The following is a 16,178-nucleotide window of genomic DNA, read 5'->3' on the forward strand; positions in this document are numbered from 1 at the left end:
TTAACAATAGGGGTTTATTAGGTTACAATGTTATAGTTAAAGGCATGTAAATGTCCACAACAAGACACCAACAAGAAACCCTCAGGGCAAGGGCTGATGGCATCTGGGGCTCCTCATCACATTGAAGACACTTAATACTATCTTACAGTCTTCTCCAAAATATCTTTGTGGGAGGTTTATTTAGTGCTTAGCTTCCTTTGGCTCTGAGTTTTGTTCAAAATGTCTCTCTCTTAAAGTAATTCAGCAAGTGGATTAAGAACCAACTTGAATAGGCAGGGTCCCATCTCCACGGAAACAACCTAATTAAGAGTTCCCACTAAACAATAGGCCTTCTCCACAAGATTGGATCAAAGGAACATAAGTGTGACAGGACAAGGTGGTGGCATAGTTAGGTGTGGAATTTAGTTAATCCTACAGAGCAGCTGGTAAATAGCCAGGAAGTGTATGGAACAACTGCTTCCATACACTCTAGAAAAAGTGGAAGGGATGAGATCCCATACAGAACTATATGTTTCCAAAATTGCTTAGGATAGTGCCCAACTCCCCACCATGAGTATGGCCCACTGGTACCCTGAGGAGAAAGGAAACTAACTTTACTAGTAGCAAGGGCTTAACTCAACCAAGCTCTGATTGTAGAATTAATTAGCAAATTTTGACTACTGAAAACAGGCCCTGGGCATAGAAAAAACTGGAGTAAGCACTAAAGGAACCAGGAGATTTTGCCCCAGCAAAGAGAGGACAGGACTGCTGAAAAATAAAAAAAAGAGGCTTTTTGAGTTGGACAGCACAGAATACTAGAAAAGGGCTGGAAAAGAGCACATAGAGCTTGGGGATACATAGAGCCATATACCAACTCAAGTTCTTGAAAGGCAAATGCAGGGAGTAAGGGTTTGGCTTTCAAAAGTTTTTTTGCTTTTTGTTTACTTCTTAACAGTCCACTAGATAGAACTGCAAGCATTCTCAGGTTCCAGCACTACCCCAGGCAAGAGCAGAAGTAAGGCACATCTGAGAGAAAAAGTAACTAGTCACGTGAAAAGGGCTAATTCCCTTAAAAGGTATATTTTCCCAAGAAAAGCAGGGTGGGACTCAGCTCAAGTGGAAGCTCTCCCTCAGGGAAATCAGGCCCCAGGGGCTGGAAACACAAACAATCAAAGTGCACCCACCACCTAAGCTTCTGTCTCACCACAGCACTGGCATGGAGGGCTGCTGAAATTAAGGGCACCACATTATTTAAGGTTGTTAGGGAGTGGCTGACTCAAAATGCCATGTGCTGAGTAGGATAGGAAAAGCAGAGAGTCTAGAGGCTTCATAGGAAAGTCAGAGAACTTCTGAGTCTCACTCTCAGGGAAAACTGATGCTGAATACTCTCACTTCCTGAGACATGGGCATGTCTAGTCTGGGAAATTCTGACTGAGGTCAATAATATCTGAGGAGACCATCCTAAGAAAGGGCTCTATTTAGGCAGGGAAAGCAACAGGAAAAATAAGAACTGACAAAATTATGATCAGTTAAAGAGAACTTATACTAGAGATCTAGAATAAGTTGAACTGAATGTCAAAGACAGATAGATCACAAAGTCATCCAGCAAGAAAACCCCAAGTAAAAGAGTGAAAACAACCTCCAGAATAAAGTAATTAAGGAAATCAAATGCCTAGATGCCAGGAAAAATAATGAGTCATAATAGGAAAATCAAAGATATAGCCCTGTTAAAGAAACAAACCAACACTTCAAATGAGATAGACAAGTTAAAACAACCAATTTAGAATGTTCAGAGAGACATACAAAATCTCATCAAAAACCAAATTGATGAATTGAGGGATGATATAAAGAGGACATTGGGCAAACAAAGAACTAGAAAGTTTGAAGAACAAATTGCAGAATTCGTGGAAACAAATGGCACAATGGAATAGATGAAAAAACAATGAAAACCTATAACAGTCAATTTGAAGAGGCAGAGGAAAGGATTAGTGAACTAGAAGACAGGACATCTGAAATCTGACTCGTAAGAAAAAAGTAGGAAAAATATGAGCAGGGTCTCAGGGAATTGAATGACAACATGGAACACACAATTATTGCATTATAGGTGTCCCAGAAGGAGAAGAAAAGGGAAAGGAGTATAAAGAATAATGAAGGAAATGATCCCTGAAAATTTCCCATCTCTTATGAATGACACATATTCAAGTGTAGCACACCTCAAACAAAATAGACCTAAGTAAACCTACTCAAAGGTACTTACTAATCAGATTGTCAAATGTCAAAGAAAAAGGGAGAGTTTTGAAAGCAGCAGAGAAAAGCAGTCTATCACACCCAAGGGAAGCATGATAAGGCTATGTGTGGATTTCTTGGCAGAAACCATGGAAACGAAAAGGAAGTGGTATGATATATTTAAGATTCCAACACAGAAAAACTGCCAACCAAGAATTCTATACCCAGCAAAACTGTCCTTTAAAAATGAGGAGGAGCTTAAAATATTTTCAGACAAACAATCACTGAGAGAATTTGTGACTAAGAGATTGGCTTTTCAAAGGAATATTAGAAACAGAAGTAAAAGCAGATAGAAAAATATGAGAGACATCTGGAAAAAAGTGTAGAAATGAAGTCTATCAAGAAAGTGAAAAGAGAAAAAAGGTATGACATATAAAATTCTAAAGACACAATGGTAGAAGAAAGTACTGCATTTACAGTAATAACATTAAATGTTAATGGATTAACTACCCAATCAAAAGGTATAGACTGGCAGAATGGATTAAAAACAGGATCAAGCTATATGCTTTCTGCGGGGGACTCATTTTAAACCCAAGGACAAAAATAGGTTGAAAGTGAAAGGTTGGAGAGGATATTTCATGCAAACAGAAGTCTGAAAATAACAGGAGTAGGTATACTAATATCTGACAAAATAGACTTCAAAGGTAAAACAGGAGAGACAAATAAGGACACTATAAATTAATAAAATGAGTAATTCAACAAGATGTCATGACAATCAAAAATATTTATGCACCAAGCCACAGTGTTCCAAAATAGAAGAGGCAAACACTGACAAAACTGAAGGGAGAAGTAGACACCTCTACAATAATAAGTTGGAAAATTAATTCCTCACAATCATCAATTGCTAGACCTTCTAGACACAGGATCAGTAAGGAAACAGATTTTGAACAATATGAAAAATGAACCAGACTTATCATACATTTCAGATCATTACAGCACACTACAGTAGGATACACATTTTTCTCGATTGTTCATTGCTTATTCTCAAGGATAGACCATATGCTGTGTCACAAAGCAAGTATCAATAAATATAAAAAGATTGAAATTGCTCAAAATACTTTCTCAGATCATAATGAAATGATGTTGGAAATCAATAGAAGGCAGAGGGCCATAAAATGCAGAAATATTTGGAGGCTAAACAACACACTCTTTAACAATCAGTGGATCAAGAAAGAAATTACAAGAGAAATCAGTGAATATCTCAAGGCAAATGAAAATGAGAATACAACATATTAAAATTTATGGCATGCAGCATGCCTATATTAAAAAAAGAAGAAAGAGTAAAAGTTAAGGACTTAAATGTTCACTTGGAAGAACTAGAAAAGGAACAACAAACTATCCCCAAAGCAAACAAAAGGAAAGAAACAGCAAAGATTAGAACAGAGATAAATGAAATTGAGAATATGAAAACAATTGAGAAAATCAACAAAAACAGAAGTTGATATTTTGAGAAAATCATTAAAATTGATGGATACTTGACTAAGCTGACATGAAAAGAGAGAGGATAGGTCTAAATAAAATCAGAAATGAAAGAGGGGACATAACCAGTGGCCCCACAGAAATAAAAGATGTAATGAGGGGGTAAAATAAAAAATTATATGCTAATATACTAGGCAACATAGATTTAATGGATAAATTTCGAGAAAGGCATGAACAATCAGTATTGACTCAAAAATAGATGACCTCAACAAAGCAATAACAAGTACAGATTGAATCAGTCATCAGGATGCTCTCAAAAGAGAAAAGTGGAGGATCAGATGGCTTCACATGTGAATTCCACCATGTATTCAAAAAAAATTCTGCTCAGAGTCTTCTAAAAAACTGAAGAGGAAGGAAAGCTACCAAACTCATTCCATAAAGCCAACATCACACCAAAGCCAGAGAAAGAGACAGATACTACAAAAAGAATTACAGATCAATCTCTTTAGTGAATATAGATGTAAAATACTTAATGAAGCACTTGCAAATTGGATCTAGCAGTACATTAAAAGAATTACAAACCTTGACTAAGTGGATTTATTCCAGGTATGCAAAGCTTGTTTAACATGAGAAAAACAATTACTGTAATACACCATAACAATAAATCAAAGTGGAAAAACCAAATGGTCATCTCAGTTGATGCAGAAAATGAATGTGTCAAGCTTAACATCCCTTCTTGATGAAAACACATCAAAAGATAGGTACGGAAGGGAACTTCCACAACATGATAAATGGAATATATGAACAACTGACAGTTAACTTCATTCTCAATGTGGGGAGACTGACAGCTTTCCCTCTAAGATCAGGAACAAGACAAGGGTGCCTACTCTCACCACTGTTATTTATCATTGTGCTGGAAGTTCTAGCCAGAGTAATTAGGCAAGTGCCCTAAGAAAAACAATCTATGGAACAAAATGGGGATGGAGAAGATGTGAGAAAGATAGACAGTGGTCAGACTCCACAGATTTTCTAGTTTCTTTTAAGGATTTGAACTTTATTCTAAGAATAAGTATTGTATTTGAAAGACTGACACTGGGAGAAGTGAAAGTTGCTCATCAAAAATGATCTCATTTGTTGCAGTTGGATTTTCATAAAATCTGGCCTCATATAAAGCAGAGATGTATATTAAATCTCTTGACCGAAACTCTTGGCTCTATTTAAAAAGTTTGTTAAAATGCAATACTAAATATTATCTTAAAAGCAGCACCATATGTATCATACGTTTGCCAATTTTAAGTGTGCCCATTCAAAGACTGAGTAGAATTGGCTGCCTCAGATTGTTACACATCCTTAATGCAGGTTCAGTTTTAAGAAACCAGAAAGATAAAAAAGAAAGAACTGAACAAGAGGCAAATTCTCTGAAATACACTACAAACAAGTATATTTTGAGAACAAATGAGGTCAAAAGGTGCATCATCCATCTTTGAAAAATGTGTGATCACCAGAACCATGTTTGTGAAATTACAGGCACAGGAAAGGAAGTAGGGATAAAAAATGGAGGTCCAGGGATAATGTTTTTCATTTTGTTTAGTCAAGCTTGCTCCCCATCTCTTCTGTGGAAGAGAGTGTGAATCTTATTTAGTAAGACATATTTTCATAAAGCTGTTATTTTTTATCCAAAATAAAACAATACTTGGTAAGTATTTAGTATATATATCTCCCTGATTATCTAACAGGTTGAAAATTTTTACCATCATTTTACAAAGGAAACATAAGAGTATTTGGATGAGTTGTTTACATAAACACTCTTTTTATCCCCCAAAGATGCCCATATCTTAATCCTTGGAACCTGCAAATATGTTAACTTCTGTGGAAAAGGAGACCTTGCAAATTTGATTAAGCTAAGGATTTTGAGAGGAGGACATTGCTTTGGATTATATGGGTGGACCTAATGCAATTATAGGGGGGATTATTATAAGAGAAGGTGGGCAGAAGAGTCAGAGATGGAGATATGACAATGACTTTAATTATCAAAGCCAGCAATCATATATCATTCTAACCTCTGTTTCCTCTGTGAATTTAAGAATTTCTGGGAGGCAGTCTATGTGGCTAAGATATATAAATGAAATTAAAACAACACACTGGAAGAATATAGTGCTAGTTTATCAAAGACAATGGCTTATATCCCTAATATAAAGAACTTCTAAAAACCCAAAGGATAAAAGATCTACAAGCAATAGAAAGTGAGGGAAGGAAATAAATGCTCAGTTCACAAAAAGGATATTAAAAATTACCCTGTGGATATTTGTGAAAAAGATAATCATGCTTATTCATTGTAAGAGAAATGCAATTTAAACTGCACGGATAAAACATATTTTATCTATTAACGTGACCAATACTTGGGTGAGAAAACTCTCCATCGGTGTGTTTAGAGAGAAATGGGTGTTCTTACTCTTTACTGGTGGGAATTCAAAAGGATGCAGAGTGTACGGAGTGAAAGTTGGCAATAGTTACCAATATATTTACTTTGAGTGCAATGCAAAATCCCTGTTTAAAGACTTCTGTTTTAGTTCTCTTCCTCACTCCTCTTTGTTGCATAAAGCAGTGTCATAAATTGGAAAACTGTTAGGGACTCTTTAGTCTTTTTTGAAGCACCTCACTTCAGAGAGAAGTCATCATTCTACATAGCACTTTATTAGTCAAGCAGGGCACATGGTATTATACTGAGTTGTAAGAGATTAAGTGACTTTTCAAAGACCATAGAGGGTCCAGAGCTATAATCCAGATTTATTAGATTTCTGAGGAATCCCAGACATAAGGATGTTGAAAAAGGTTAGGTGATGATGAACTGTTTGAGTAAACTAATGCATCTTAAACATCATCATCATTCGAATATTTCCACTGGGCAGAAAGTTGCATCTCTAAAAGAGAATTTGGCTTTATTGACAACAAGGTATATCATTATTTGCTTATTTACAACAAAACAGCATAATACAGTTATCCCTTCCCCATTGCAGGGGGCTTTTGGCATTCCCCACCACCCCACCATGATCTGGAAAATTTGTGTAGAAATTTTTTGGCCCTCCTTTCACACCAGTTTTCTTCAGTTTTGGTAAAGTCCTTACCTTCCTCTTCATCAGAAATGCTCCCTCTCCTGTTACTTTTACATTGCATAGACTAAACTTTTTTTTTTAATTTCAGCCTAGTCTTTCGCTGGACTGAAAATCTATAAAAAGCCTTTCACCTACATTTTCCTCGAAGAAATCATGTAAGGACTGAACCTTTTCATGTTTGATGCCAGAGCATAACCAGGATGCCTTCATTATAACAATCTTGCACCCCAACATGTTGAAATTTCTATGCAAGAGGTATGCAGATCACAGTGGTTTATGCAAATGCTTTGCAGATTCTGCTGTAGCTGACACAACAGCTACATAGATTTCCTTTTCTTTTTCCTCATATGTGTTAAGGCCAACTCAATGTCGTAGTAATGGCACCACCTGCAGCAGCTAATTTGCGGCTTCCACAAACTCCCCCCAAATTCCCAGTTAATGTCTTATGCTCACCCACAATATATGGAAATGGCAATGGGGAAAGTTGTGATGTGGAAGGAATAACTGTGCATGGCTAATGAACAGAAAGAGAAAATCAGTACCAAAGAATGGAGCATAACACAAATATTTTGATCATAAATGTTATTCTAGTTGCTGTGGCTGAGCATCAACCACACAATTCTTATTATCAATGAAGATATTATTTTCTTAGAAAAATGGCAGACATTCTTAGATATCAACTCAAATAATTTTCTTATAGTGAAACCTTCCTTTTAGTTAAGACTCTGAGAGGCAAAATGAACAGTGCTTTTCATAACAGTTTTATGATTAAAAAAAGAAATATTTATTCATGTCTGTTTCCTGAAACCAGGGCATGTCATTAAATATACTGTATTCAGAAGGTTATTCTGAGAGAAGCAAAGCTAATGGTCCATGCACAAAGCTTCCTGTTGGAATATGATCAGAGGTGGACTTCAGAGAACCTAGAGAGGACAGGGCAAAGTACTCTTCTTTCAGATGATCTTCACTAAATAACATTTCTGTCAGGCACACTTTTCAATGGCACAGGTATCATGAGGTTTTACTCTCTCTTAAGGTGTAAAATGATGCAATAAAGAGGACAGAAATGTTTTGTCAGCTATCAAACAAAAAATACCATCAAGTCCAGCATATTAAAACAGTCCTCTATTGTTAAAGAGAGAAAAAAGTAATAAAATAATAAATATTAAGGGATTTTGAAATAGATATATTTGTAGGTATATTTAGAAACAGAGACTATATTTAAAATATGACAATGGAAATCTGTGGTTTCTATTAATTGTGGGAAACATGAGTTAAAACTTAAGGAGGCTTACTGTGCCCAGAATAGGTTTTGCATCGTAGTCCATGCTGAGTGTTCCTCTCTGGCCTTAACAAAATAACATAGCGTTTGGGGGCAAAGATGCAGCCCAACAATCCAGCACTGGAGGCCAAGATGGAAAAGATCTCCACGGCCACCATGACCTTCCCCTTGGTGCTGTGGTAGATGGGGAAGAAAGTGACCCAAACACCACAGAACACCAGCATGCTGAAGGTCAAGAAGTTGGCTTCATTGAAGGTATTGGGCAGGTTCTTAGCCATGAAAGCTACAATGAAGCTCTCCAGGGCCAAGCATCACAGGTACCCCTGGACACAGTAGAAGACAGTGATGGAGCCCTTGTTGCACTCGATGATGATATTGTCAGGCTCAGAGTGTGTGTCTATGTCAATCAATGGGTGAGAAGTTCCCAGCCAGATTCCACAGAGATTCATCTGGACCAGGGAGCAGATGGCAATAACTGAGTTAGGTGCCCCTTACCCCAACCATTACCTCATCCTTCTCCTTGATACGGTGACCTTGAAGGCCAGAACCACGGTGATGGTTTTGGCCAAGACAGTGGACATGGCCATGGTGAATGCCATTACAAATGAGATTTGTTGGAAGATGCAGGTAGCTGTGTTAGGATGACCGATGAAGAGGATGGAACAGAGGAAGCACAGAAGCAGGGAGATGAGCAGGACGTAGCTGAGAGCTCTGTTGTTGGCCTTGACTATGGGAGTGTCCTGGCACTTCACAAAGACTCCAAGAACAACAGCCGTGAGCAAAGAGGAGCAAAGGGCCATGCAGACCAGAGTCATTCCCAGAGGGTCTTCGTAAGCCAGGAAGTTCACAGCTTCTTGGAGGCAGCGAGTTCTCTTCCTGTTTGCATACTGATAATCTGTACACTTCATATACTGGTCTGTATCTGGTGAGAAATGCAAAGAGCCATTAGCCCAATAATTTTCTCTTATTCACAGGACCCCAAATGATACACAGTGGACAATTTTTGCCAAATTCAGTCCAGCTCGTATGGATTTCTGTGTTTCACCGTGTTTGGTTTTCATCACCCAAGTGTTCCCTTAAACCGATGGTCTTCCTTTGACTATCAATTTCATAACGGTTGCATTTATCATTCACTGTTGGGCTTTATTTGTTTTCCTTTTAAATATGTATTGGCATATAGTATATTTCATAAAAGGGTATATATCATAAGTGTATTGATAAATGAATTTTGAGGATGTTAACACTGTAATACCACACCAAGCCAAAGAATAAAACATATTCAACCCCATAAGAAGCCCCTTTCCTTACCCTTTGAAACCATTATCCCTGGCATATCTCCAAAGAAAGTACCTCCTTTATTTCTGACTCTATAAATTAATTCTGCTTATGTACTTTTACCAAATAATATGTTTCTGAGAACCATTAATACCACTGAATATAGCTATAGTTCAATCACATTTTCTTTTGGATGCATGATCCAGAAATTGAGCTTGAGTATTCTGTATGGAAGACAGGCATTCTAACCACTGAACCACCCGTACAGTTCAATCACTTTTTAAATACATGTTTTGTTATTTTCCTTTTGCAAACATATCATGTCCAGCAAACATACATTTCCCATTTCCTCTGTGCCCAACCCCTTAGTAATATCTACTTTTCTGTCTCTTGGGTTTTTAGTTTCTAGACATCTCTTATAATTGGCTCTCTACATTATCTGTTCTTTTGCGTCTTAGTTATTTTAATGAGTATAATGTTTACAAAGTTCTTTCATGTAGCAGCATATCTCAGAAATTCATTTTTATTTGTGGCCAAATAATATTTCATTGTGCATATACACCATATTTTGTTTATCCATTCATTGTTGATGGACATGGGTATTTTCCACCTGTTGGCTACTGGGACTAATACTGCTATAATCACCGTGCCCAAGTACCTATTTGAGAATCTGTCTTCACTGTGTTTGGGTATATGCCTAGGAGTGTAATTGCCAGGTCATATGGCAATTCTACATTTAATTTTTAAAGCAACTGCCATACTGATTTCGACATGGTTACACAATTTTACATTCCTATCAATGGTGCATTAGAATTCCAATTTCTCTGTGTCCTTTCCAACACTTGCTATTTTACATTTTGAAAATGTGGTGATCTTTGTGCTTGTGCGGTGGTATAATCCATACACTTATACTCCTGGATAGAATTCAGTTATATTAACACATTCTGTTTTATATTTCCCATTTTGCTACTGATAGATGTTTGGATTTTTTATGGGATTTGGTTATTAATAATAATGTTGCTATGTACATCTTTGTATGTCTGATACGAATATGATGGTGTATTTCTCTGTCATATAATAGAGAAGTACCCACCTTTGCATGCAATACCATACATTTTCCAAATGGCCACACCGGTTTTTACTCCAACAAACCATATTGGATTTCCAATTGTTCCAAATTCTCTCTTGACACTTGACACAATATCTGTTTAGTTTTAGCTATTATGGGGGATATTTTGAGGTATTTCACTAAGATTTTCATTTGCAATTTCTTTGAGACTAATTAATTTGAGCGCTATCTCAAATGTACATTGCATATTTAGAAATGCTTTTGTATGAAGAGCCTGTTCACAAGGCATGTCCTTTTTACTAAAGGATTTTCTTCATGTCTTGTTTACATATTCCAGATGTGGTTTCTTATTGACCCAATCTATTTTTTCTTTTATTTTTTGTTTAGTCTTATCTATTTCTTTTAAATTTATTTATTTTCTATTTATGTTTCATAACCACATACAAACACAAACATTCTTATCATATGATCATTCCATTCTTGTTATATAATAAAAAACTCACACTATCATCACATACTTGTATTGTCATCATATGGTCATTTATTAGAACATCTGCATCAATTCAGAAAAAGCAATAGAAAGAAAACAGAAAAAAATTCATCCATGTCATACCCTTTCCCCCTCCCCTTCACTGATCACCAGCATTTCAATCTATGAAATTTATTTCAACATTTGTTCCCCCTATTATATATTTATTTTTAATCCATATGTTTTACTTGTCCATCAATATGGTAGACAAAAGGAGCAAGAGACACAAGGCTCTCACAACCACATAGTCACACTTCGACAGTCATATCATCATCCAATTATCTTCAAGAAATTTGGCCACTGGAGCACAGCTCTGCATTTTCAGGCAGTTTCCTCCAGCCTCTCCATTACACCTTAACTAAAGAGGTGATATCTATTCAATGCATAAGAATAACCTCTTGACTCTGTTTAGAATCTCTCAGCCATTGACAATTTATTTTGTCTCATTTCATTCTTCCCCCATTTGGTTGAGAAGGTTTTTTCAATCCTTTGATGCTAAGTCCCAGCTCATTCTAGGATTTCTGTTCCATGTTGCCAGGAAGTTCCATACCCCTGGGAGTCATATCCCATGTAGAGAGTGGGAAAGCAGTGAGTTTTCTTGTTGTGCCCGGTCCTGTCTATCTTTTTTTTTTTGGCTTGGGCAGGCACTGGGAATTGAACCAGGTCTCCAACATGACAGGTGAGAACTCTGTCTGCTGAGCCACCGTAGCCCATCCCCTATCTATTTTTAATATGTTATTACACCAGATGCTTGACATTCCACTGATGAACAGGAAATTGTAGTTTCCTATACTTGCATTTATTTAAATTTGGCTTTAAGAGTGAGGCTTTAACTGTCTTGTTTAAGAAATTTTTGCTTTCTTAAGTTGAAAGAATTTTTCTCCTTTGACTTCATTTACATTTTTTAACTTTTTGCATTTAGATCTATAATAATTCTCCCATTGTTTAGTCCATTTTTGACCAATGCGTTTCTGGATTTGCCACTTCATTCCTTTCACTTATTTTATATCCTTATGCTGAACCACATTACTGTGACTTTAAAAATCTTGAAACAGGAGAAGTGTTCCTATTTCATTCTTTATCTTCAAGTTTGGTTTAGCTATGCTTTTGTTTTCTTCATATTCTTAAGAATTTTTTTAATAAGTTCTAAATCCAAAAATAGTTGTGACTGTGATAGCAATTGCACTGAATCACTCAATCAATTTAGAGAGCACTGGCATCCTGAAATGTTGCATCTTTTCATCACTGGGTATGGATTATCTTTCCATTACTTTCAGTCTTATTAAAAATGCTATTAATATGCTTCTATAACTTTATGAGCACAGTCTTTCCAAAGTTGCTTTACTTTTATTTATGTGAATTTTTGTGTTTTCAAGATATTACAATGTCATCTTTTAAAATTTCATTTTAGAATGCCTTATGACTGGCCTATATAAATTTATATCTGTCTAATTTCCTTGTACTCAGACCACTGAAATAAGTTTATAAAAATCTTCATATTTTATCTTTACACAATAATATCACTGGCAAACAAAATCAGTTTTATCATTTCTGTGTTGATTCCTTTCACTTCTTTACTTAATCCGCTGGGCAGGATCCCCAGGGTAATGTCTAGTAGAAGTGGTATTATTCAGCACTTTAGTCTTATTCTTGATCTCTCTGCCCTGAAATGCTTTCACTATTGCACCATGAACTTGAATGCTTGCTCTAGTTTTCAGGAAGTATTCCTTATGGGATTAAGATGGTTTCCTTCTATTCCTGATTTGATTTGATGAATTGTTTTTTTGTTATTTGTTTTAAGATCACGAATGGGTGTTGAATTGTATTAAATATTCTCCTGCATTTATTTAGATGATTATTTTCCCTTTTCAGTAGTTCATGTGATGAATTACTTTGCACAGCTAAACTGTGTCATGATATACCCTCTTTATAAAGTAGAGATGGATTGGGAATGTAGATTTTTAAAAATATGTGACTTTATGTTCAAAAAAGAAAGTGTCCTGTAAATTACCTTTCTTGAAATGATCTTGACAGATTTTGGTACCAATGTTATGCTCTTCTCATAAAGTGAATTGTGAAGTTTTCCTATTACCTGAAATAGTAAATGAGTATTATGTTTTCCTTTAAAATTTGGTAGAATTCCCCAATGAAGCCATTGGTTGCAATATAACTTTATGAGAATATTTTAAACTAGGGATTCAGTATCCTTGGTAGATATCAAACTTTTCAGATTTTTAAAATTTATTCTTGGGACTGTTTAGTAACTTTTACTTTTCTGGGAATTTGTGAATTTCATTCAGATTTTCAAGTGTATTAGCCTGAAGTTGTTTTTACTATCTTTTTTATGATGCTGAAAAATGTCTATACAGATGACCCACTTTCAACTCCTGCTGTAATTTATCATGTAATTTTTAAAAATACATCTTTCTAGGGCTTTCCCATTTTGTCTTCCACTGGAATTGGCTTTGACTGTATTATCCTCTCCTTATTTGGCTTTTATTAACTTTTCTTCTTTATTTATAACTTTCTGTCTTCTAATTTCTTTATGTTCAGTTTGCTGTTCTTTTTAATTTTGTGATGAATACTTGGAACATACATATTAATGTACACACTAAATAATAAATAAATGTATTATGTAAAATTATACATTTTTCTCTAAGGAAGCTATAATTCCATCCCATAAAACTTGATATGTAATATTTTCAATTTCAAAACATTTTATAACTTCTATTGTGGTCCATACTTTTAAATATATATTGTTTAAAAGTTTATTTCTTAATTTCTGAACACATTGGGGGCAATAATCTTTATATGAGTACATGAAACATATACTCGAACTTGCCTTATACCCACTGTGTCCATAAATCATTTCCCAAATTGACTAAATACCAGATTATATTGTCATTCTCAACTTGTTTCAAAGAACAGATATAATAGCAAGTATTTTATGAATTAAACTACATATAAACCACAGAAAGAAAATTAGAAAATCATCACTATAGAGGTGAATCCAGCATTTAATACCATGAATATAAGTAATTTCAAGATGTTAACTACAGTATTGAAAAATCAGAAATATTGATTTTCTGTCTCTTTTCTACATCCTGTCCTAATCTTCAACCCCAATCTTCTCTGTGATATTTTCATGTGAACCTTTGTTTTTTAATTCCCTGATCCTAATAATTCTGACAAGAATTTATTCCACCCTTCAATTGTCTCACCTAATACTAATTCTAATACTAATTCTACTGCCTCTATGGAGAAATCTATGATCCCCTCCTCCTAACATAGATACTGTTCCATGGTCCCTGTATGCACCTTTATTGCAGCCTTGAAGGATGAATGAAAACTGTCTCTATTTTTTCTCCCCTACTCGGCTCTAAACTAGAGCAGAGCAGAAACTGAAACCTACTCACTGAGCATCTGCTTTATCATCATCATGTTAAGCAACATAGAAATACCTTCTTCTTAAATCAATCACAACTTTTCTGAACATCTACTCTGTGTCCACAGTGTTAGGCACAGGAAAACTGAGGGTAGTTTAAATCCATGCCTTCAATGTAATCTAAATAGACATTCAAACAAGAACAGAAGCAGGTAATTATAATACCGTGTGTTAAATTCCAAGATATGGATGAAACAGGTTAATGTGGTGTGGTAAAAAGAGTGTTTCCTGGAAAAGATTTTGCCTGCAGTGACTCAAGCTAATTCAGGGCAGAGAGAGTTATTTCAATGGAAAATATTATTGATTATAAAAATCAAACTACTAAATGAAGGAAGGAAGAATTTTGACTCTGAATTTGTTTTCCATATTCTTTCCAATTCCTTGTGTGGTTTGGAGACATAAAGGAGAGGTGGGGACTTTCAGTGTGTATACTCAATTACCTGTCTCATTGAAAATCTCATTCTCTGGGCAGGGGGTGCAAAGAAAACAATAGGCAGGCTTTCTTTCCTGAGCAGTTTTCCGGAATCCAGGAATACACCTGTCACTGCATACAGACAGGGGAGTCTGAAGAAAATCATATATGTGTTGTTAACAAAGTGACTTTAACCATCTAATAATTAGGCTATTTCGGATATTGGACCGTTAACAAATTTAAATTTTAAATAAATCAAGTTAATTGATGGGTGTCATCTATATTGTGTGGTGTGAAATATATAATAATTTAGAGATATGTGTTTGAATAAATGTATTCTTTTTCCATACATTGGATAGCGCATAAAAGGAAAATCTTCCACTTGAAAGGTGAGCTGTTAAATGCCTGGATTTGCCCATTTAGTGAACAGTAAGGATTCAGAAAACCCCCAAAGACAAGATTTTGATAATTTATGTGTAATATAAAAAAAGCATGGCCTGGGTCCCACTCACCTCGGAAAATCCTAAGGCCTATGCTATCAAACATTCATATACAGACAATTGTTGATCACGTGGAACATCTGAGGCAAATTCTCCTACTTTGACTTTAAGTCCAAAACCTTCTGGAAAATTGCAGAAGTTGAGAATGACATAACAGGCATCCAATTTTCTTGCATCATCCAAATTCACTGGGTCACCAGCAGGATTGTTAAATTGGATGTTCCTCAGAAATGAGTGCAGCTAAAAGATGTGCATCATTTTTGAAGAAGTGTGTCCCAATATTGAGGACAGAAAACCCAAACTCAGGAACACCCCTGATCCTCTGTAAATCCTTGCTTCATAATGCAATTTGATTATTAGCTTCCAACGAAGGAAAACAAATGGAAGCATATGGAAGATTAAAATACAACAATGTTTATAAAATAGCAGTCAGTTTCAGTAGAAAATTCCAAATACAAGGAGATCAAATCAATCGGTGGTTGTGGGATGCAGGAAAATCTTAGTGGAAGAATCAAAACCAATGATTCTTTTGCTATCTGAATTCTCCAAAAGCATCAGCTTGCAAAGCAAGCTTATCAATAGCTGCAGCAATTGCAGGGGGCAGAATTAAATGAGATAATTTATTTATAGTATATTCTATAGTACCCTGCTTATATAGTCAGTTAAAGAACAAGTTCTCTCCATGTTGTCCCAAAAAATTTCATGGAAGATATCTGGATATTTCCTTTTAAAAACATTTGTTGGGTACGATTTTGATATCCTTAACACAAAACATTGTCCTTAATTCATAACTCATTCCTCCCTGACACTTGACACCTTATTTTTGATGACATTTCTATGTAGGTCTAGATTTACCTCCTAGATGGTGA

At 35.6% G+C, this 16,178-nt stretch overlaps 1 pseudogene; it reads right to left on the reverse strand.

The window, feature by feature from the left end:
* Positions 1–8,078: 8,078 nt before the first annotated feature.
* On the reverse strand, positions 8,079–15,993 carry LOC143649342 (vomeronasal type-2 receptor 116-like; annotated as a pseudogene).
* Between the last annotated feature and the right edge of the window lie 185 nt (positions 15,994–16,178).

Source organism: Tamandua tetradactyla, chromosome 11 (assembly GCF_023851605.1).
Source record: "Tamandua tetradactyla isolate mTamTet1 chromosome 11, mTamTet1.pri, whole genome shotgun sequence".
Classification (NCBI taxonomy): domain Eukaryota; kingdom Metazoa; phylum Chordata; class Mammalia; order Pilosa; family Myrmecophagidae; genus Tamandua; species Tamandua tetradactyla.